This window comes from Petaurus breviceps, unplaced genomic scaffold (genome assembly GCF_028583685.1).
Source record: "Petaurus breviceps papuanus isolate PSGF00001 unplaced genomic scaffold, PetGlider_PUasm1.0 551, whole genome shotgun sequence".
NCBI classification, from domain to species: Eukaryota; Metazoa; Chordata; class Mammalia; order Diprotodontia; family Petauridae; genus Petaurus; species Petaurus breviceps.
Genome location: NW_027186372.1, coordinates 23,603,746 through 23,627,460, shown reverse-complemented (window position 1 = coordinate 23,627,460; position 23,715 = coordinate 23,603,746). Strand labels below are relative to the sequence as shown.

Below are 23,715 nucleotides of genomic sequence, written 5' to 3'. Positions count from 1 at the left end.
TCTCTCTCTCTCTCTCTCTCTCTCTCTCTCTCTCTCTCTCTCTCTATTTATATTTCAATCAGAATCAACATATATGCATGCATAGGACTTGCCCAAGCTAGTAAAAAAGAAGAGGGGCCAGGGAGGAGAAGGCTTGTAAATGCTTGATGAATTGAATTGGGGGGCAGCAACAAGCCCATTCTCTTGACTTGTTGCCCAATGAGTGTTCTTTTCCTCTGCATTAGGTTTTGTCCCACAGGTTCTACTCAAGTTCTTCTGCTTCTTTCAGATCAGGTATCTGAGTCTCCTTCACTGTGCCTCCCCTCCCACCCTGACTGAGAGGGAGTGGGAGCAGGAGAATTGAAGGGAGCTGGGCTAGTTCAGCACTGTGTAATCTAATAACCACTTTTAATTTCCTGTGCTTCGCTGCCTCCTAGCCAGATCAGACAAGGCAGATACTAGACCATGAGGTTTTTCTGGGCCTGGACAGGGCCTGGATGCTGTGGGGGGAAAAGAATAGTGGATGCCCTCCAAGGCCTTTCATATATGGTTTGAGCTGGGTTAAGGTTGGGATGGGGAATAGGGAAAAGATGGCAGGGTGGAGTTTCACCAAGAATGGGTAATGTTGGGCTTTGCTTTTTCTCTAGTCCTCTGTATTTTGCTAGATGGTCACCAAGGCTAGTCCTGAGAATGGGATCTTCTTCACTTCAGTGCCTAAGACAGTGCCTAACACATATTAGGTCCTTAATAAATACTTGTCAAATGATTGATTCTTTTTCTGAGCCTTTTCCTGTCCTTAGAAAATCCTTCCCCCAATGTACTCTTATTCAGTCCCGTGCCATCTACCATCACAGATTTCTTCCTTGATATGGAGGAAAAGGACCTGATAAAGTCATTTACATTAAGATGTTAGGAACCTCTTTCTCGGATTTATTTGCCCTTTCAAGGCAGTACAGTATACTCCTCAATTCCAGGATAGCTAAGGTGCATTTTCACAGAGTTGGCAGGCCTTTAGAACTCATTTAGTCGACCCTGATTTACAGAGAAGTAAACTAAGGCTCAGAGAGAGGAAGTGGTTTGCCCAAGGTCTCATGGCTAGTAGACTTGAACCCAGACCACTTGACTACCAGTGCCATCTTCTTTGTACTACACATTAGGCCCAAAGAAATGACAGTGGAAGCTTAGGTATGAGTGATAGGTAGAGCCTGTGGTAGAGATTACTAGTCAAAGGCCCTTCCTAGAACCTCAGCAGGCAAATCATTTTAGGAATATGTCTCTTTCATCCATTCATAAGGCTGGCCCTACTTGTGACTGATGAAAATCTCTAAAACAGCCCCATGCACCTAGAGCTGAAATATTCCTAAGAGGCCATCTACAACAAATGCCTTCATTTTGTAGATGAGGAAATTGAGGCCCAGTGAGATTAGGGGAATTGTCCGTGGTCACAAGGTGGTAAGTATCAAGGGCAGGATTTGAACCCAAGTTCTTTCACTGTAGAACCAGCGTTCTTTATAGCATGTTGTTCAATCATTAAGTTGTGTCCAATTCTTTGTGACCCTGTGGACCAAAACTTGAAATACTGTCCATGGAACTTTCTTGGCAAAGATGCTGGAAGGTTTTGCCATTTCCTTCTCCAGTAGATTAAGGCAAACAGAGGTTAAGTGACCTGCCCAAGATCACACAGCTAGTTAAGTGTCTGAGGTTGTATTTGAATTCAGGTCTTCCTGACTGCAGGTCCAGTGCTCTATTCACTGAGCAACCTAACTGCTTCCTTTCTAGCATGCCATGTTTCAAATAACCTTTAGCACAGAAAGTATAATATATTCCCTGGGAGTTTATCTCCTTAGTTCCAGTTACATCTCTTCTAAATTGTTTTCTCCAAATGTAAGAGCTCTAGAAAATCAAAATGACCCTGAACAAATTTCAGCCCACTTTGTCATTTCTTTAAGATTTAAACTTTCCTTTATTTAGTTAGGGCACACTTTGTCAAACAGGGCCACACATTGATTCAGCGTGTTAAGAATTGGAGAGAGGGCAAATTTCATTCTTTTTTAGGGAATTCTACCATAATGCATAAAAGGTCCAAAATCAATCAAGCTTTGAAATCTTTTTTTTTTGGGGGGGGAGGAGGGGGTTAAAGAGCAAAGGTTTAAACGTCTGTATTCAAGGCTGGCAAGGTAACAGCTCCATTCTTTAATGCTGCTTCTGTGTTCAGTAATGCCCTGAGGTGCCACTGGGGGCCACTGGTAGCCATGAGGCTTAGAAGGCAGAAAATGGGGGGAAAAACAGAATAGAAAGAGGACAGAAAAAGGAGAGAGAAGTAAAGGGAAGGGAAGAAAGGAAGCAGAGAGGGACAAAACAGGGAGAAAGAGAAGAAAACAGAGAAAGAGGCAGGGGAAAAGAAGGAGGAGAGAGAGAAGACTAGGAGACAGAAAAGATGGGGAAGGAAAGAGTGACAGAAGGGAGAGAGAAAAAAGTGGAGAGGCAGATTGGAAGGAAGAAAGAAAGGGGGTAGAGGGAAGGAGAGAGAAGGAGAGAGTTAGAGAGAGAAAGGTAAACAGGACAGAAGAAGAGAAGGAACAGGAGAGAGAGGAGAAAGGAAGAGTGGGACAGATTGGAGGGGGTGGAACAAAAATTCTAGTCACAGACTTTAGAGCTGGAAAGGACTTTAGAAGTAATTTAGTTCAAACCCCCCACCCCCACCCCTTCATTTTACAAATGGGAAAATTGAGATACAGTTAGTTGAAGTGACTTTTCCAAGGTCACAGAGTGGCAAGGAATTTCTCCAAGAAGACTATAGCTAGATTACTACAAAGAGTTGCCACTGGCGACATCGCTCCATTTTACCTTATTCTAGAGTGAGAAATAAGCTATTAAAATATGGCACTGATCTCTTGAAACTGACTATAGTCCACTAGACTCTAAGAGAGCAGCTTCGTTCGGTAGGGAAGGTACTCAATTTGGATTCAGAGGACCTAGGTTCAAATCTTGATTGCTGCTTATTAAATATATAACCTGTGACCCAGGGTCTTCAACTCTGAGCTAGCATGGGCTTATTCTGATCTCAGGGACCTACTCCAGAGCATCACTTTCTCTTTTGCTTGTCTTTCCTCAAAAAGAGGTTACTCTGGGAAATTGGTTCTCAGCCTCACACAAGAATTCAAGGCAACAAATGCACGACATTGTTCCTGAATTCTTTCCTTTCTCCAGGGTGCCAGAATCCTGAACTCACAAAATTGGGGTTAGTTTCAAGGCAACACAAGTTAGCACTGCCCAAGAAATCACTCTTCTCTGGCTAGAAGGGATAATTTTTTTCCTGGGAAATCTCCTCTTTTCTAAATAGTAGACAAAGGATTCAGAGAATGTATTGTAAATGAATACTCCCTGTCCCCCAGGGACCATATTCATACATATAGCTTCTAAGTATGTGCTTCTCCAGACCATTCTGCTGTCTTCCCTGCTTCTAGCATCTCTTGGCTTGGGAATGGCTATTTTCAGGTACCTTTCTCTTCCCACTGAGTGGGCGAGGAAGCTGTGAGGGAGGACATGGAGCTCCCATGGAAATCATGAATTGCTTCTGAGGGAGATGGGAAGGAGACTTTGCTTTCTCCTCTTTCCTCCTCCCCCAACCCAGTTCTGATCTGCCATACTCCTGTCAACAGGAAAGAGAGAAAAAAGGATGAGGGGTCTGTTAGCTCTCTTTTACGGATGACCTGAGATAAGGGCCCACTAACAAAAGTCCATTTTTCCTAGTATCCAAGCCAACCAAATTGTGTTGGCAGGAACCCCAGTAGCTGAAACCCATTCCCTAGGAGGTGCCAAAGGGTGGTTCCAAGTCAGTCAATTCATCTTAGGGAAAGCTCCATTTTGGAGGCCAATTATTGATAATTGTGCTTTTTTTTTTTCTTAACCGAGTGCCAATAGGTATGTCCCTACTCTATAGGAAGACCTGCTTTCAAAAGTCCCTGATGAGGGGCAACTAGGTGTTGAAGTGAATGGAACAAGCACCTGCCATGGAGTTAGGAGGGCCTGAGTCCAACTCTGGCCTCACTTACTACTTGTGTGACCCTGGTCAAGTCACTTGAACCCTGATTGCCTCAGGGAAGTCCTCTGTAAAGTTAAAAAATTGGTTGGAGATCTTTCCTGATCACTTTCCCCAATATCTTTTTGACTTTGGACACTTAAGCCTCAGTTTCCTTTTCTGTAAAAACTCTTCTTTCTCTCTTCCAAGAAATCATAAAATCATGGGATTTAGAGCTGGAATGGACTATGGGATCTTTAAGGAACCCTCCAGATTTAAATCCCATGATCTTATGATTTCTGGGGAAAAAAGGGGGACAGAGTTCACGTGAATGCATTTCCCTAATGCCTATTATCTTACTATGTTGCCCTGAAATAATGCCTGATAGGTAAATGGCACTTTAACATCTACAAAGGGCTTTGGACACATTCCCTTAGTTGACTCTCACAATTGCAGAGTGTTCTGACATAGGGCCTGTGGTTTTCATTATCCTCATCTTGCAGAAGAAGAAACAGAGGCTCAGAGAGGCCTACTAGGTTGCCCTTGGTGACCCAGCGAGTATATATTAGAGGCCAAATTCAGATTCGAGTCTCTCCCTACTCCAAGTCCAGGCCTCTTTATGACTATAGTTCTTTGCAATATACCATTAATTAGTACAGCACAAAGGCTTTCACATAATGGGACCTCACTAAATGTGTGTTGCACTTAATGGAAAAGATTGTGCGGCACAACTTGGTGACCTTTCCTTGTGTGGCTGCTGTAATTTATTTCTGTTTTTTGGGTGCTTGTTGGTTTCTTGCCAGGTGAATAAATTGACAGAGTACTTTAGCAGTTGCTACGTGCAGGGTGAGTTGTTTTCTATTCTCCATTTTTCTGCTTGGTTTTGGAAACTGGAAGTGCTTCTAGCAAACAAGGCAGTGCCTTCCTCTGACTGTTCAGAGCAGGAAACTGAGGAAGAAGCTCATGGTCCTACCAAGCCATTCAGGGAGCAAGTAAAAGAAATCAAGAAATAAGCAATATAAGGAAGCAAATAAAAGCAATATAAGATGATCTGAATTAAGGGGGACCTTTGCTATAACTCGATATTCCCTAAAGGAGAGCCTTTATGTATCTGGAACCTATTAATCTGGAATTTTTAATTATTCCAGTCAAGTCCTGTTGAAATCTATCTTTTTATTATTTAAAAAAAACATTTTTCTGTGCAAATTACATGTAGGAAAGATTGTAGGGATGGTGCTTACTCTAATTAGGAATACATTCTTTCAGACAACTTTAGTAGCATTCATTTGTATACAGGCAATGAATATTCTATTTACCAGTCATGGTCCCCTGCCCCAAGTATTATCTCCAAGCTCTTTTGCTTCAGGTATGAAAATTTACTATTAAAGATTTGTTCTTTGGGGTCAGTCATTACCTTTTCCAGGTCACCTCTTAGAAGGCATCTTTTTTCAAAAGGCAAACATTACTGGAGTGCAAGGGGATGTAAGTCTGTTAAAGTCACAAATGGGTTAATGTTCATGAATTTATCAGCTTACTCTTTAGGTATTAGCTCTAGGGTCCAAAGGGGAAGGTATGTAGTTTGGTTGATCTCTGATTTCATAATTTTATAGCTGCAGATGCTCCCTTGACCAGTACGGATTTCCAGCCTTTTCGTCTCTCAGAGGACCAACCACCCATTCCGTAGAAGCCTCCCTCTGATTCTTGGAGGCACCATTTAAGCACTTGGGTTGACATTGAATGAGGAGAAACTGCAAAATTGGAGGTAAGGATTCTGAATTTGCATCAATTCATAATATAATTCATATTGTATGCTGTTTTTGCAGTAACCAATATCTTTTATGTGAATTATTTGCATATTCAGTCCACATATAAGGGTGAAGAAACTGAGACTCCATGTTGAATAGTTGGAAAGTCCCCACGAAGGGGGTCTTCTAACTAATTCCAAAGTCACTGCTCTTCCTACTGTACCATCCAACTTCACATTTATTGAGCTTCAATATTGAGCTTTCAACTGAGTTGAAAGCACAGTCCTAAATTCTCAATTGGATACTTTGGCCCATTTCCAGGTCCTAGATGACAGAAATTATTCTATGTGTGACCACTGACTGACACTCCTATATACCAGGGAGCTTCTTATATATCCAGCAATTGACTTGATCAGCTCCATGTAGGATTAAGAATGTAAGGTTAGGAAAATAACAATTTAGCAAATTTTATCTAATCCAGGTGTGTAATGTTAACACATTTTACTAAGCACTAATGTTCTTGCTGTTCAGTTGTGTCCAACACTTTGTGACTCCATTTTGGGGCTTTCTTGGCAAAGATGCTGGAGTGGTTTGCCATTTCCTTCTCTAGTTCATTTGAGAGATGAGGAAACTAAGGCAAACAGGATTAAGTGACTTGCTCAGGGTCACCAAGTTAGTAGGTTATTGAGGCCAGATTTGAATTTAGGAAGATGAATCTTCCTGAATCCAGGCCTAGCACTCTATCCATTGTGACTCCTTGCTGGACAGAGTTGGATAGGATTGAAATGACTAAACCAAAACAACATTCTTTTGTTTCATACGGGGGTCTCAGTCCAGACCATTTGATGGTTAAGTTCCCCAAAGGGGTTCCTTCCTCTCAGTCCTTGTGAATCTGACCAGCAATCATTATCAGTTACAAGCACAGAGACCCAGGAGATTTGAGTTTTTGTTAGGGGGACACAACCTGCTTTATATCTAAGCCACTGATATGTCACCAAGGAACTAAAGGGTGAAGGAACTGCATAGACTTACATGGCTGGGAGTAATGATCTGCATGACTCAGGGTCCTTTGAGCACTTATATTCCTTTTTGTACCTCCTAACCCACAATCCTGTCACAGATACGAAGGCACATAAGATGTCTTCCTTTCCTCAAGGAGCTTTCCATCCAGAAAAGTGTCTTAAGTCACAATTTGGCAAAGAATTGCCCCCTGGCTAATGAGGCATCACTCAGTCCTTCTAAATGTTTGACAGAAATATACATGTTCAGAGGACTCTACATGGCACTTTTATTTTTTAATAATTATCTTTTTTATTGATTATTTGTTGATACCTTTTGTTTTTACAATACCTTAATAACTGAATATATCCTTTCCACTTTTCCTGTTTGTGGATGGCTAGGTGGCTCAGTGGATAGAGTAGCTGGCTTGGAGTCAGAAAGACTCTTCTTCCTGGGTTCTAATCTAGCCTCAAACATTTACTAGCAGTGTGACCCTGGGCAAGTCACTTAACCCTGTCTGCCTCAGTTTCCTCATTTGTAAAATGAACTGGAGGACATAGCAAATGACTCCAGTATCCTTGCCAAGAGAACCCCAAATGGGGTTATGGAGAGTTAGACACAACTGAAACAACTCAAAATTTTAACAGAAACAACAATGGTCCAGTAAAACCAACCAAGATATGAATGTCCACTTCAGTGACTTGGGCATAAAGTGGACTGTCTATCCCAATGCAGAGCTCATATCTCCTGGGTCTTTGTGCTTTTGATTATTGTGCTGGGCAGATTCACAGGAACTGAGGGCAAGCAGTACCTTTGTATGCGATATTGTACATCCATAGCCCTCCACCTCCAGGCAGCACTTTTAACAGATACAAGCAGCAGCATTTTGTAAAGAGCTTAAAAACTTAACTTCCTGTTTGTGAGGATGGTTCTTGAAGGAGCTTAAAGTAGTATTCTATACTGCCTTTTCCCCAGAGACAGCATAGCTCTAGTTTTTTGGGTTCTTCTCTTATAAATATCTTTGTCTTCAGAATTATCTGTTTTAGGCTGTTTTTTTTTGTTTAAATTGCTATGAAAAACATTTGGCTTAGCATCACATTTAAGTGGAGATTTAATAATGGTTAGATGATGATGATGATGATGATGATGATGATATTAATGATGCAGACAAACAACCAAGCAATTTTTTTCCATTTCCCAAAAGAGAGACCTGAGCCAAGAGGAAACTTGAAGCATAATACTTTTCCAGCCAGGACAGGATGAAAGCAGATAGATGTTTTCAAAAGCCACCCCTTTCGAAAGCCACATTTTTGCCAGAGAACAAAGATTTCCCCATAATAGTGACTATGTAGGAGAAAGACTCCACCAGGCTCTAGCATAGCTCATAGCCAAAGTGAGCTGTTGGGGGCCTTGTGCTCTTAAACAGGCCAGAGCTTGTTCCTGTGTGAGTCAGACTTAAAGAGTCAGCTCCCTGTGACAGCCAGAAGAGTTTTTATAGACAGAAAAAGAGCCTGTTGAATCTTAACTCTCAGGCCCCAGATCCAAACCTGGGGCAGCTTAGCAGTGTGGTTGTTAGAAATTGGAGGTATGATTTGAAAGAGGACTGGATTTCCCCCTATCCAAGTAAAACTAGATCTCCTAGGCTTTTTTTATTAGCGCTAAGCCCTTCCTCCCTCCTTTTTAAGGAGACATGTGAGTAGGGTTTGGATCCTTTCTGTTATGACAAACAGCTCAGGAACTAGGGGGGACCTCAGAAACCAACTAATCCAATTTCTTCATCTTACAGATGAGTTCCAAAGAAGTCAGCATGGTGTGCTACAAGTTGGGACACTGTCTTGGGAGTCAGAGAACCTAGGTTCCAAGCCTACTTCTTTCACTATTTCACTTAAGGGCCTTGATTCCTCCTTAGTAGGAGAGGAGGATTAGACTAGACAACCTATAAGGTATTTTCCAGCTCTAAAACTTTGATCCTGAGGGGTTTAATCAAGGTTACACACCTAGGAAGCATGAAGGGCCTCTGACTTTAGAGCCAAAGCCTTTTCCACTGTAAAGGTACTTCCCTTGCCTTCGTTCTTTCACCTCACCTCTCTTTTCCTCCATTTCCTCATCTGTAAAATGAGAGGATTGGAAATCTTTCTAACTTTACAATTTGTTGTTTCTATGCACGATGTAGGGATAGCTAGGTGGTTCAGTGTATAGTGCACTGGGCCTAAAGTCACAAGGACTCCTCTTCCTGGGTTCAAATCTGGCCTCAGACACTTAGAAACTTGGTGACCCTGGGCAAGTCACTTACTCCTGTTTGCTTCAGTTTCCTCATCTGTAAAATGAGCTGGAGAAGGAAATGACAAACCGCTTTAATATCTTTACCAAGAAAACCCCAAATGGGGTCCCAGAGTCAGGCATGATTGAACCAAATGAACAACAGCACAATATAGCTGGTATTGTCTGTGTCTGGGAGCAGTAACACCTCAATAGGGATTAGTGTATCTGAATTATCTATCGTTAGCTACTGTCTTTTGAGAGCAGAAAACGGGAGTCTGTCTTTGGAGAGTCAGGGTCAGAATGATAGCCCTGAGAGACTGAGAATGAGAGAAGGAATAGAAATTGTGCCAGAGGCAAACTTGGCCCAATTCTCAGTTGCTCTAAGGGTTGACTGCACCTATTTGATGACACTCGATAGGAAGTAAGGCCAGTTAGATACCCACATCAAAAAGACTGAGGGTTGGAAATGGTGTTAGACATATCAATATGTTAGATTCTTTATTTCACTTCAAAATTCAGCTCACTGCCTCCTTCTACATGAATCCTTTCCTACACCAGCTGCCAGTCCTCCCCCCTCCCCCGCAAAAAAAAAAATTGCCTTGTATTCATGTTGTTTCTAACTGTATATCTACCTATCACCTTCCCCATAGAATGCAAGCTTCTCAAGGGCAGGAAATGTTTTGCCTTTATCTTTGTATTACTAGAGTTTAATACAGCCCCAGGAACATAATAGGAGTTTAATAAATGCTTAATTGTTTGGTGTACTATTTTTGTTTATATGGAATGTGAGAGATTTCACTTCAGAATGTAAGCAGAGGCCAAAGGACTGCAAGGCTGGTCTCTCTGCTTCATATATAGTATATGCCCTCTGGTGATTATTAGCGACTTGAATAAAGGCCTAGAGAATGCTCTTATCACATTTGCAGAGGTTGCAAAGGAAAGAAAGAGAAATGAAGGGACCAAATACCAGATTTAGGATTCCCCAAAAATCTGATGAGGTTAAAACCATGAGCTAAAACTAAGGAGATTAAATGTTATGGAAAAACTGTGAATTTCTGCACTCAGTTTCAAAAAAATTAGCTATAACAGCATAGGATAAGAGGAAGATGGGTTAGAAGCCCACGTCAAAAAGACTGAGGATTGGAAATGAAAGTGATGTAAAAACAATCGATAGCACTTTTTTTTTCTGTAAATAATAGTTTCACAAAAAGGAAAAGAAAAATACAGGGGGAAGTGGGGAGGGAGGATATTTCTGGAATCCAATGTCAACCAAATCAGTTTGGTTGTCACCAAAAAAAACTAATGCAAATCTGGGTTGCGTTCATAGTAGCATAATATTCAAGGCATTATACATCATAGTCCTACTGAACCCTGAGCTAGTCAAAGTCAGTCAGTCAGTCAGCCAAAAAGCATTTAAGTGCCTGCTATGTGCCGGGTGCTGTGTTAAGCTCTGAGAATGCAAAGAAAGGCAAAGGAAAAGCCCCACTCTTGCCAGATTTCAGAAAAACCTGAAAAGACTTATATGAACCGATGCAAAGTGAAGTGAGCAGAAGCAGGTAAACATTGTACACAGTAACAGTGACATTGTACAATGATCAACTATGGTTGACTTAGTTTTTCTCAGCAATGCAATGATCCAAGACGATTCCAAAAGACTCATGCTGGAAAATATTATCCACACTTAGAGAAAAAAACTGACGGAGTCTGCAGATTACAGCATACTATTTTCACTTTTTTGTTTTGTGGCTTTTCCTTTTTTGTTCTGTTTCTTCTTTCACAATGTGACTCATTTAGAAATATATTTTACATGATTGTACATGTATAACCTATACCAGATTGCTTGCCATTTTGAGGAGGGGGCTGAGAAAGGAGGCAGGGTGAAAAATTTGGAACTCAAAATCTTTCAAAAAATGAATGGTGGAAATTGTCTTTATGTGTAATTAGAAAAAATACTATGAAATTAAAAAAGAAAATCCCTGGTCTTAAAGAGCTTACAATCTAATGGAGGGAAACAACATGCAGACAACAGTGTAGAAACAAAACTACATGTACGATAGATAGATAATAGGCATTCGTGTGGTTTTAGCTGAGGCTTGAAAGAAGGCAGGAGGCAGAGATGAGAATGAAGAATGTTCCAGGTTTGAGGGACAGCCAAAGAAAATGCCCAGAGTCGAGAGATAGGGGTGTCTTAGGCCAAAAAGAGCAGGGATACCAGTAGCATTGGATTTCTAGGTATAATGGGGGATGAAGAGAGTGTAAGAATGGAAAGTCAGTGAAAAAAGCCAAGTAATAAAGGGTTTTGCCCAACAGAGGATATTAAATTTTATACTGGAGGTGTTAGGGAATATCTGAAATGTTATGTTAACTTCTGGGTGATGTTTTAAGGACAATCATGAGCTGAAATATGTTCAGAGGGAGATCAACATGACAAAGGAACTTGAAAAAGCATGTCCTAAGGGAAGCCATTAAAAAATAATTGGCAATGTTTGGCATTGGTAGACATGGGGTAGAAGTGTGTTTTCTGTCTTCTAACACTTAAAGGGTTGTTTCCCCAGAACTAGGGCCAATGACTGGGTGCGATATGTAGAGAAGCAGAATTCAGCTCAAAATAAGGAATAATGTCCTAGCAATCCAAACTATCCAGCAATGGAACGTGCAGCTTCATGAGGCAATTAGCAACCTGTCACTGGAAATATTCAGGCTAGATAACTGGCCATCTGCCAGTGATGTTGTAAAGGGTTTGTTTTCTTTTTTCTTTTTGCATAGGGTGGGATGCTGAACTAGATAACTTTAAAGATTTCTTCCAAGTTTTAAGATTCTTTGAGATTGTTAGCACTGGGGGGTTGACCTGTGTCTGGCCACCAGAGGTGGCTTTGAAGAATGAAACATTATCCCAAGAATGGAGATTGGATAAGCCCTGGGCCCAGGGCCCTCTAGGCTCTCTTCTAGCAGATGAAAATCAATGAGAAAAGTAAAGACATAAATAAATCTTCTATGATAAGTCAGGCACAGTGGTGACACGTGGCTGTAACCCTGATCTTAATTTCTGTGGAATCTGCAGGTACCTCCCCTGGTGCTGAGGAAGTCAGGCCTGAGAAGCCACAAGGATAATGGTCAAGACAAACCTGACAGGCCCAAGCATGGAACAGAACATTCAGCAGAAATGGAAAAGAAATTAAATCTAATGTTTATTTTTCAGGAGAGCTCAGTGGGCTCCTGGTGCCCCTGTGGTGTTACATTATCTCTTACCTATTTTGCTGTTTGCTCTCTGGATTTCAGGGTTTCTCATCAGCATTCCCAGTAGGGGGTTGCCTAAATGGGCCACAGCATTAGCCCAGGTGCCAGCCAACTCACAGTCTGTACCCAGAGGTGCCGGTAGGCTGGCTGGCAGCAATATTGGCTGTGGAGTCACTCTATCAGAAGACAGTGGCTTTTCTATTTTCCTTTCCTCCCTATTTTGCAAAGAATAGTGTCCAGCTCATTGAAAGAGTCGACTTTGGTGAACAGAGATTCAATACATGTAATTTTTATTAATGAGACAAGACGGAGAAAATTGCAACTGAGGGAGGTTAGGCCTCTGTGGTGGAACTAAAAAGCTTTTATCTTCCTCTCCTTGTCACCCCACCCCCACAAAAGGAAGGGGTGAAGGGGGATGTTGAAATGCAAGGATTTCTTTTCTTAGTTTAGTGGAGAAAAAAATAACACATTTATCTGACACTTTATGTATAGTCATGCAGAGAACATGGGATGGATGTGCTGTCATACTGTGGGGCAGTCATTACAATCGGCCCTTCTCCTGAGGGGGCTAGGGTGGAAGGAGGGTACATTGAGGCAGGGAGCACAGACCACTGGCATAGAGCATGGACCTTAGAGGAAGGAAAAGGTTCAAAGGCACTATTTGCCCCAGGATGACTTACCTGTTCCCCTCCCTCTACCAACTCCCCATTAAGGTTCAACTTTTTGATTTCATCCTGTCAAGATCTTTGGGAATTCAAATTCTAGCATTTAGTCCTTTCATCTGTCCCCTCAAATTTTCAACATCTGCAAATTTGGAAAGAATGGCATCTAGGTCTTTACTGAAATGTCTGGTAATCATCAGAAGTTGTATATTATAAAATATTTGCAGATGACTTTAAGTTTTAACTTTAATGGTTTTTTAGTTCAATTTTTATTTTGAACTCCAAATTTTCTCCTCCCACCTCCTTCTTCTCCCCATTGAGAAAGAAAAAAAAAAACACATGATAAACATGGGTTTAACTTTAGTGTTTTAAAATTAAATGATTTTAGTTTACTTTCTTCCCAACTCCCACCTGAGATAGGTTCTATGAGTATCTTTGCTTAACAGATGAGAACTGAATGTGAGGTCAAGGGATTCACCCAAGGTCACGCAGGCTAAAGTACTTGAGGCAGGATTAAAACCTAGATCTCTTGACTGGAGATTTAACCCTCTTTCCACTATAAAGAGTAGTGTAGTATAAAGAATAGTGAACTTGGGAGTAAAAAGGTCTGAGGATCTGGGTTCAAGTCTCAGCTCTGACTCTACCCATGTGGCCTTGGGAAAATCACCTAATTCCCCTGAGTCTCAGTTTTCTTCTTTGTACAATGAGAAGATTGGATGGAGTTCTCTTTCCAGTTCTATAATTCTATGACTCACTAAAGACAAATATTTGTAGCAGATTGAAATTACCAACCGAAAACCATGGACGATAGCCCAGACAACTGCTTAGCATACCTCTTCTTTGACCTTCCCAGGTGGGATGGGCAATGGTGACTGTCTGAATAAAGCAGAGGTGATCTAAAAGGAAACAGGAAGAGTAGGAAAGGAAAGAAGAAAGACGAAGAGATAGCAACAGGAAAGAAGTGGGAAAAGAGAGGGAGCTGAGGAGAATTTAAGAAGAATGTAGAATGCGAGGGTAAGGGTTGTTAAATTTTTGTCTGTGCGTACTCAATACCTAGTACAATGCCTTCCCCATGGTATATACTTAATCAAAGTTTGTTGAATTGAATTGAGGACAATTGAAAGGAGGAAAAATTCCAGAGAGGTGAGGAATGAAGAAGGATAGTAAGGTTAAAATAGTCAGATATAATCATAGGATATAATGAAATATAATCTTTGTAGCTCTCCCTGGGGTTATTGCTCCCACTGGGGGTACCCTTTCTCTTCCTCATTTCAGAACCACATGACCCTCTCACCAGATCCCACCCCACCCATCCCCATAGTCCAGACTTCTTTAAAAATAAGTCCTGGGTTTAGTTCCTTCAGGTTCACTTCCGTGGTTGACTCCCATGATATTTTTAGTTTCTGTAGAAGGTTTTCCTTCAGTAGTTTTATAATATATTCACTTGAAATGTTGCCCTACAAACGTGTTCTTTGATTGTTTCATGTTCTCATAAAGTCAGGGGTATTGCTTGCATGAGACAGGAGAGTTCCTTTCGGTTTCAGGTTTTCTCTGTCTCTTTTGGGACTGGGACTCTATCTTTTAAATCATTTGCTGTCTCTAATCCTGACCTCTATCCATACTCTGTGGGGCTAGGATGTATATATGTATGTATGTATAAATGTATGCATAGGTAGGTAGAGGGATGGACATAGGTATACATATATACATATATGATAACTAGGTAGATAACAGATAAAGTGATGGATAGATGGACATTATTAGATAGATAGATACATAGATGATTGGATGGATGTGATAGGGACTACGCTGAGTGTTAGGGATACAAATACAAGCAAGCAAAGTAGCCCCTGCCCTAAAGGAGCTTACATTCTAATGAGGATAAGACAGTACACCAAGTAGAAGACTTGGGAGCAATTCTAGAGAGTTGAGTTGTGAGTAAAGTGAAGCTGGCCTGAGGGTAGAAGGCTCAGAATGGGATTGGTTCTCTGTAAGTATCCATTAACTTAGATGTCTAATAAAGGGTTCTAGAACTTCCAGTGTGATTTTCCTTGCTTTTAGTTTTTGAGGGTTTGCTCTGCCTTCAGATAGTGGCCTAGAGTGATTTCAGATGCTGCTCACCTATAATGGTACCCAATTGTGCTGGATCCTGGAAAGGAGGCCCGGAGAAGAATGTTAGCTCATTCTAACCTGCTCAGTCAGAGGCCTTGGTAAAATGTCCTCAGTCAGGCACTCATTCAATGTCTCCCAGTTTAATATGCATAAATAAGAGTGGAGCTATGGACAGACAGTGGGGGCCTAAACTGAAGACAGGCAGGTTCACAAAGGGTGACAATAGTAAAGAGAGAGTTATGAACAATTTCAGTCACAGCCTGGTAAGATACAGAGATGAGCCAGAAATGTTTGCCCTCAACCCAGATCAGACATTTAAGTCTAACACTGACAATAATAAAAATAATGATAGGCATCCTGGCTAGTGGATAAAGAGTTTACTTCTTGAGTCCTTCTTCTAACACGTACTAACTGCATGACTCTGGGCAAGTCATTATGGGTAGCAGTATCATTGCTGATGTTTATTGATAAAACTCCTTCCCAGTATGTTCCCTATACTGAAGAAATCACAGATTTGAAATTATAAGAGCAAGAACAATAGACATTACCATACCAAGAGCTTTCCTCACCACAACACCCAGAGGAAGGGTCTGTTACTCCCCACCCTGGTTATAGAGGAGAATATTGATTTTTATAGATGATCATTGTTTTGGAAGCTTTCCTTGCCTGGTGGAACAAAGTTTAAAGGCCTTGAGATCAATCACTGTGAATGGGATTGAGACCAGGAGAGGAAGATTTCCCCCCCAAATATACACTGTCTACAAGATGATGCAAAGTTCTCTGTTAACCCTTTGGGACACAAGAGTTCACAACGACAAAAGCCTGGCTAAATAGGATTATTTGCTGATCTGCATTGTTATTTTCCTCCCTAAAAAAAAGGAAAGAAAAAATTCACAAAATGGAGAGTGAGCACCACAGCAACTTAATGGAGTCTTGGTCCTTTTCCCCCATTCAGTTTGCTATAGTCATGGTAATGAGGTATTTGAAAAGTCACTTGATAAGTGGGACTCTTTGCCTGACTTAGAAAATCACCAAATGTTAGAGCTAGGCAATTAACCAATAAACATTTATTAAGTGCCTGCTGTGTACCACAAAAAAAAAGTCAGCCCTCGGGAGCTTACAACCTAATGGGGAGATACCGTGCAAACAAATAAATACAAAGTAAGCTATATACAGGATAAATAGGAAATAATCCACAGAGGGAAAGCACTGGAATTAAGAGGGGTTGGGGAAGGCTTCCTAGGGAATCACCTAGCCCAACTTCTTTGTTTTACATGTGGGAAACTGAGGCACAGAGAAGTGTGGTAAGTTGCTCAACATCACACAGCTAGTTAGCTTGATTTAGAGAGTAGCCATTTTCTTGTCCCTATAAAGTGTAGCTCTCCTTCCCCAGATACCAGAGCTCCTCTGAATGTTCCTGTCCTCCCTCTTAGACTCCTTAAATCCTATAACTAACTCCTTCACTCCACCTCAACCACACATTGGACTGGTTACACCTAGATCTTGCCATTTTCCATGAGTTTTCCACTTTCCTATTATTCTGCCATTTCCTATGCCTCACCCATCCCAAACCTATTTTTCACCGTCATTGAGACCTCCAGTCCCTCTAGCCCCAGACCATGACCCCTGCTCTAACTTTATTTCTATCCCTCTCCAATCTCAACCCAACTGCACTATCTGCTGATTTCAAGTCCCTTGCTTGCATGTCCTACTCATGAGCCACTGAACAAAGCTAGAAGAAACCACACAACCTTGCTGACTAGGTACATTACATATCCATGTTCTCCTAACTCAACTGGGCCCTCTCAGCATCAATGCTGACTTTTGATTCCTCCGTAGTTGAATTCTCAGTTGATTCCCCTGATTAACTTTTGTTCCACACAGAAGTTATTTCAAACTTCTTCCCACCTCAAGCTTCTCATACCTCTTCTCCCCCACCCCACCTTAGCTGAGGATCTCGTCTCTTACTCTACTGAGAAGATTGCTGGGCCATCTCTAGTCATCCTGATCAATATCTGGCTACTGGACCCAGATGGCTCTGGAGGAGAAAGTAAAGTGTTGGTGACTCTGCACAGCCCTCCCTCACTTACATCCAATTCACTTACAAGTCATAGCATCACCTTCCTGAGGTCACGGTCCTCTTTGAGAATGAAGGACAAATGAGAAAATTAAAGTCATTCAACTTGAGCTCTCTCTTCTTCCATTCTCTCTAACTCAGAACCTCTTGTCCTCATCTCCCACTCTCTCCTCCTCTTCCCCATCTCTTACAGAGATGGCTCTTCACTTTTCAAAGGCTAACCCCTCTATACACTTGATCACATCCCCTCCCTTCTTCTCTAGTACATCACATCCTCTATCACCTCCCACCCTCCGTTTCTCCTATTTTTAACCTAGCACCTTCTCTATTGCCTTCAAATATGTCCAAGTCCCCCCTATCCTTAAAAAACTTCACTAGGGCCTATCATTCCCTCAAGTTATTTTCTTATATCTCTCCTTCCTTTCTCAGCTAAAGTCCTAGCACAAAAACTGCCCATACTTGTTACTGCTACGTCCTCTCCTGGGTGCTTTCTATGCTCTGTGTTTTTATTTATAATGTACACCTCTTCCCTGTTCCTCCCCCTACCCATCTCACTGCTCCTCAGTCCCCTTTGCTAGATCATTTTCCTTATCACACCCTGTGGCTATGAGTGTTGTAAGTGTTCCCTACTGTTCAGTCTCGAACCCGCTTCTCTTCACCCTGAACACTTACTCTCTGGTTATCTCAGTCTCAAAGGTTTCTTTATCACCTCTACGATGATGCCTCCCACCTCTGTATATCTGGCCCTCGTCTCTCACCTGAACTCCAGTCCCATGTCACCAATTACTTATTAGACATTTCAAATTCGATATCCAAGAAAGATTTTAAAGTCAACATGTCCAAAACTGAACTCATTATCGTTCCCCCCAAATCTTCTCATGTTCTAATTTGGGGGGAGTTCCTTGGGGAAACTCAGCATTGTCCTGAACTCCTGGTTCTGGCTCACCTCACATATTCACTTAGTTGCCAAATCCATTATTTCTACTTTCAGAGCATCTCGTCCATCCAACCCCATCTCTAGGAAGCACCTCAGTTCAGGCCTTCATCCCTTCTTGCTCAGATTATTGCAACAGGCTCTGAATTACCCTCCCAGCCTCAAGTCTCTCTCCAAATCACTCTATCCTATGCCTTGTTGCCAAAGTAATTTTCCTTAAACACAGATTTCACCATATGACTCCCCTGCTCAATCAAATCCACTGGTTGTTTTATTGCTTCTAGGATAAAATATAAACTCCCAACGGATTAGCTTTTAAAGCCTTGCACAATCTGGCTCCTACCTATCTCTCTAGCATCATTGGAAATTGCTCCCCTTCCTGTACTATGATATTTGGCCACACTGGCCTTCTTTCTCTCCTTGTACATGATATTCCACCTCCTGTCTCCTTGCCTTTGCCCTGGCCATCTTCCATACCTTGAATGCATTCTTTCCTTTCCAAAGAGTCTCTTTCTTTCTTTTAAAAAAATGTTAGGGGCAGCCAGGTAGCACAGTGAGTAAGAGCATTGGCCCCAGTGTCGGGATGACCTGGGGATCGAATCCGGGCTCAGACACTTAGCATCCACCCAGAAACACCTGGTCATGTAACCTTGAGCAAGTTACTTAACCCCAATTGCTTAAAAAAAATTTTTAACAGTACTTTTGTTATTATTGTTGATAATACAGGAATGGATGAAAAATGTGTCCATAGAGTGAAAAAATAACTAAACAAATGAATTACTACTATACCATTAGGGATAATGAAAATAGGGAATTCAGTAAATTATTGAAATACATATGAACTAATGCAAACTAAAGGAAGCAAAACTAAGATGTACTTTATATAATCTTGCTCATGAGGCCTTTCCTGATGCCTCCAATTGCTATTTCCTTCCCTCCAATACTACCTTATATTTAATTACTCTGTATGTATTTATATTTCTTCACTTTCTATTTATCCCATGTATAAAATATATGTGTGTGTATTTACGTATCTGTTGTTTCCCGTGTCAGAATGTAAACTCTTTGCAAATAGATATTGTTTCATTCTTTGTACACATATCCCCAGCACCCAGCACATAGTCTGGAAATTGCTTAATAAATACATTTTTGATTGATTAATTGATTTTTACCAGATGAGAAGGTTATCATGGTAAAAGTACAGAGAAACTATTCATGAGAGAATTACTCTCCCCAGTTGGTAGACAAACACACTAGCAATATTGGACCTTCAAGTTCTCAATAAATCCATTAGTAAGAAACATTTGATGCCTAAAGGTTTATCTGGCCAGTTAGAGGTGATATTACAATAAACTGCAACCACCCCCAAGGCTATGATCTAAAACAGCTGAGGGACCCCCTCTTCCTAGGCTTCTCAGAACAGACCTAGCAGGTAGCAGCCCTGTAGACTAAGCAGAAAATAGCTCAACAGAGACATCAATAGACAGCAACACAGAACAGAGAAAAAGACTGGAAAAGGACTGTAGCATTTTGCAGAAGCAGAGAAAATAGCTCATAATTCAATGACATCACTAGTTTAGCAGATGACACTAGCACCTCTGCAAGGATGGCAAGCAGAAGCATTGAAAGAAAATGGGGGTTCCAACAGGGATGCATTCCTGGAAATCTGAGTTTCTCTGGCTTCTCTGATCATGGTTTTTCCCCCCTTAGATACATCTTTTCTATATGGGTTCCCCTATGGGTTCTGATTTCCCTATGTATTTCTTACCCACAGGTATTCTTTATATGTGTTCCTCCATCCGTGGTGTGTCAATCTGTGGGAGAATATACTCTCTGTGTGTATAGAGGTGGGAGGGAGGTTTTCCTTTCGTTTATTTGCTTGGCTATTTAATTCAATGTCTTTTGCCTTAAAATGAATAATAAATCAATGACTATGGTGAATCCAGCAGTGAGCTGGGTGCTATGTTGGACAGCAAAGGAGCATAAGATAGAGTCCCTTCCGTTAAGAACCTTTTCACCTCTAAATAACCCAAGCCGCTCTCAAAAGTAGAGGAATGAATTACTGAAACCCATCTCCATGTTGAGAGCATTCTTTGGGTTAGTACTTAGTAAAAAGTATAGCGTCTGAGTCCCCATTTGGTGTTTTTTTCCTGACCAAACTAGAGATGCATTACCTCAAGCACTAGCCCCTCTGCAAGGAAAGATGTTTAATTCAATTTAATTTAAATAAAGATATTTAATTCAAGATAATGAATTAAACAGAATAGAAAGGTAAAAGAAAAGGATAATTCCTCACATATATGCAGGGGCACGTTCTCCAATGGATTTCTATGCCACCAGTAAAAGAGGGAATATGAGTGACCTAGTTAATGAATGGTTCTCAGTTTGTTCAATTTGAATGGTCTCTACCTCTGAAAGTGACACTCATTGCTTTCTCAAATATCACTGTTATCTTCTGATTGTTGGCATAACTTGTTTTGCAGCTTTCTCCATTGACTTGCATACTCATACTGATCTGTCATTGGTTGGGCTGTTTTTTCTGCTGTGGTGCCATCTATTGGTTCTTAATTATTGCTTCCATGCTACATCTTTTCTTGAGGGTAGTGTTGCTAATTCTTTTGTGATTCTGGCCCATACATGCATGTCTATTTCTGCCTTTTTGTGAGTCAGACCTATATTTGAACCCAACCAGTGGAAGAAGAATCCCTCAAGCAAAATTCACCTTTTTTTCTGCCTCAGTCATAGCTTCCCTAAACCCATCTGATATTTGGAGGTAAGTATATTCCTTTATCCTATTCATCATTCCTCTGGCAACTAACACTATAGCCATGCAGATCACTGTGGGATTCCACTTAACAAGACTGGAATTGATGACTTTTGCTCTGTGTTCCTACTGCTGCACCCAAATTACTGTTCTGTATGAATATAGGAAGACCTCAACTAACTGAAATTCTCAGGACCTCTTGTATGCCTTTCCCGGTGTGCTAGGTTCCATGAGAAACAAAAAAGGAGCATATGACAGAATGTAGCATCAACACAATATTCACAGTACCAATGGCGACTATGAATGTGCCAGCTTAGTTCTCAATTGCAAAATATAACAGACATACCATATAGAGGATAGAAGCAAAACATTTATTCAGACACCAGAGAGCCAAATCCCAACACCAGGAAATCAAATCTATTATAGCAACAGAGAAATTAATATACCTTAATGCAACAGGAAGCCACACCATCTTTAGCCTTCCCACAAACAAATACTCACAGGACTAGCTGTCTCCTTGGGTGCATCCTCTCCTCCCTGAAGCTCTAACTACTCTGACTCCCAGCTTCCTGTGGACCCTGCTCGACCCTTCAGCAAACTCCTCCAACCACAGGCTCCATGTGATTACATTGGGCCTGTTGGGGGCAGGGAAGATCTTCAAATTGCTTTAGGCTTATTAAGAGGCAGGGAAGATCTTCAAATCCTCATTTCCATTAGACAAAGTTCCTTCCCTTTAGGAGTTTACAGTATAGGAGACAAGGCTTACATACATGAAACAAACAACAAGAAATGTATCCTTGATTAATAAATGAGTCACACAGACCATAATTGCTGTTTGAAGGAAGATAAGGGAGAGATTATTCGTTGGGCTCCTCAGTCAAATTATCATGGAGGAGGTGGGACTTGAACAGGGCTCTGAAGGATGAGTAAGGTTTTTGAGAAACAGGGGAAAATGTGTAGACCATTCTTGAAATGAGGAGAACAGAATGAGAAAAGACTCAAAAGCAAGGAACAGGAAGACCACTGACCTGACTGAAGCAGAGGGTTTATGTGGGGGTGGGGAGTGCCTATTGACTTAAATATTTTTAACTTTCAGTGTTAGAATTGAGAGTTAACGTTGAGAGTCAACTTTAGGTCTTTAGACTTGAACTCAGAATTATAGCTTCCAGTCTTCCAACAAGTTTTCCTGGGCTTGATCTGATACCGTGTCTGGGAGTAGGAAGAAAGAAGAAGAGGAAGGAAGGGAAAGGAAATTGGAAGGTTGCTTCCTACATGCCCATAATACTGTATTACATCAAGAACAGGAAAACCTTCGCCTAATCCAAGATCTAAATCCTCCAGGAATTTTGATTAAAAATGTGTGATATAAGAAGTGAAGTGGAAATTTCTTTGATAAAACTGTTACTTTATGTCTGTGAAATGGATTTGTTTTGTAACCAAATGAACCCTGTGGTTGAGGAAAGACTGTCAAAAATAGAAGCAGATGATCAAATAAGAGATAAAGGAAATTATACTCTACCCTTAAGGCATTTCTATGAGAATGTCAATGGAAAGGCACCTCTGCTATAAGAGAAACAGGCAGTCAGGAAACCTGACTGGAATCTGCTGACCTTCTTATGACCTTGGGTCAGTCACTGCCCTTCAACTTCCTCATCTGAAACACTGGGAGTTTAGACTGGATCATTTCTAAGGCTTCTTCAAAGTACTAATTTTTTATGAATAAGGAGAGATATGGGCCTCCTTTCCGGTAGGGGCTAAGAGCAGAGAAGCAGAATTACAGCTGGTTCATGGTGAGAACCAGAGCTAGAGGGGTATTGATGGTTAGGGTTATAACTTTTTAGTGGGAAGGAAACTCAGAGATCATCTAATCAAACCCCCTCATTCCACAGATTAGAAAAGTGAAGTCCCACAGAGGTTAATTTACTTCAATTTAATTAGCATTTATTAAATGCTTACTACATAACAAGCCCTGTGCTAGGAAAGAAGAATACCAAGAGAAATTGAAGCCTACGAGGAGCTTATATCCTGCTGGTACGAAACAATGGATATACATATAAGTTAACTGAAAATACATACAAAATTAGGGGCAGGTAGGTGGGTCATTCAGATGCTTATTAACTGCGTGACCCTGGTCAAGTCACTTAATCCTGATTGCCTAAAAAAAGAAAAAAGAAAGAAAATCTATACAAAATTAACGCAAGGTAATTATAGGCGAAAGCGTTAGAAACTGGGGCACCAGGAGAGGTTTCTCATTGAGCTGTGCCTCGATGGGAGCCAGAGCTTCTGAGATGTGGAGATTAAAAGACAGAGTGTTTCAGGCATGAAACCTAAAGATGAGATGGAATATACAGGGCCCAGCAAGTAAAGTCAATATGATTAAGTGACCTGCCCAACATCATAAGTAATAAGTGGCAAAGCTGGGATGTATCTATGACATGGACCTAGAGCAAAATAATAAAGGAGGAAATAGGGAGTAGGAAACTAAGAGAGAGAGCAAGGTGGCAAGGTTTAGAAACACCTGTGTTTCTAAAAATACCCAGCTCAGCCAACTAGATGCTTCTCATCTCTCTAATCAAAATCAATAGAATTGTAATGAATACTATTAGGGCAGAAATCCCCAATGGTCCAGAGACTTTGAAGCCCCAGACAATGATCCATTTATTTTAAGCAATATTTGCTTGAATAAGCAAAGTGCAGTATAACAAAGAATTTGGTCAGCCCCTGGATTCAGCACAGCAGCATCTGACCTATAGAAGTTTCCAGTCTATTACTCAGCATGTCCGGTATAACAGAAAAAAAAATCCTTTTCCTATGCTCCCCTTCCAGGAAACCAAGGCTTTCATTCTGCATTTTTCTGTTAGGATTGGGAAGAACCCAAAGGATTCGGATTCCACTAATTTGGGGTAACTTGGCGAGGAGCTGA

At 41.1% G+C, this 23,715-nt stretch overlaps 1 long non-coding RNA gene across 1 annotated transcript in view; it reads left to right on the top strand.

Annotated features, from left to right (window-relative positions):
- The window catches only part of LOC138172712 (uncharacterized), a 39,809-nt gene extending 20,620 nt beyond the window's left edge, over positions 1-19,189 (top strand). The window contains exons 2-3 of the long non-coding RNA XR_011171231.1: positions 5,611-5,762; positions 12,068-19,189. This is a non-coding gene — a long non-coding RNA (uncharacterized lncRNA). The remainder of the gene's footprint in view (positions 1-5,610; positions 5,763-12,067) is intronic.
- The last annotated feature ends 4,526 nt before the right edge of the window (positions 19,190-23,715 follow it).